Raw genomic sequence first — 1,271 nt, 5'->3', positions numbered from 1 at the left:
CATAGATATTGTTATAATTGCTAAATAATTATTTAACTATCAATATGACTAAAAGCAAACTCAATATTTGTTTTTGATAATTTTTATTTTTTAACTAAATATTGTTTATTTATATGTTGCCATTAAAAAGTTTAACATAAATAACACATAAATAATGATAAATGATTTTTATAAACCCTATAATCCCCTTATATTCCCTAATATTTCCCCTAATATATGATAGCAAAATCGGTATATTTATTTATTTACAATTACTATTTTTATTAGTTTTATACTAATAAGTGTCTACTATATTAATGGTTAATTTTACTAAATATAATGGTAAATTGTGATTCTGTTTAAAAAACGATAGTTAATATTTTTATCAACTATCGTTTTATTATAGTTTGATTCCATAAAAAATAGAAATTTATTTTAATTAAATTAACTAAATAAATAAAGAAACAGACACACACATGTCATTTAAAATAAAATCACAAGTAAATCACAAGAAAAATGTAAAATAACACATAAACCATACTCCGTAGCTTTTGCATTTTTTAAAAACCCAGTCTTTTTTCAAGCAATTTTGCCCCAAAGTGCATTTCCCTTTACCAACTTATTTTTCTCAAAGTAAATAATCTAAAATTGGAGGTGTTTTTGTAAAATAATAAATGTTACGAAGAAATAATATAAATCTTTCACTTTTTGGTTATTGTTTTGTTCAAAATGCCGAATGTAAAAATAAAACCTTTAAAGAAAATAAAAAACTATTTATATTTTTTTAGATGATAAGTTTGTTATTAAAATTACATTATAAAAATATTAAACATATTTGCAACAACAAAAAACAAGAAGTTTAATGTGTATAACTTATTTTTTAATTAAATAATAATTGAAATATAATAAATATTGAACAAAAATAAATCATGTTTTTTCATATAATTAAGTTGACCAAAAGACAATGTGATTGTTGATTAACTTATTTTCAAATGAAAGAACAGAAATAAAGCATAAGATGATATTTAAATGATAAAGTGGTAAATAGAAAGCAGTCCACAAAAGAAATATAATAAAACAAATAAATAAAAAGGAAATATCAATAGACAATTAAACATATAATCAACATTGAAGTGTTAAATTTATACATTTAGTGTATTCTTAATGTGGATAATACAGTTAAGAGTGGTAATATAATAAATTATAATAAGTATAGATTGAAGAAGAATCAGATATTATAGAGTATTCATTGAATAAGTATTTTTTTCAACAACAAAATTATGAAAAAGGAT

Source organism: Entamoeba invadens, assembly GCF_000330505.1.
Source record: "Entamoeba invadens IP1 unplaced genomic scaffold scaff_1105074726235, whole genome shotgun sequence".
In the NCBI taxonomy this organism is placed as follows: Eukaryota; Evosea; order Mastigamoebida; family Endamoebidae; genus Entamoeba; species Entamoeba invadens.
This window is presented reverse-complemented; position numbering follows the sequence as displayed.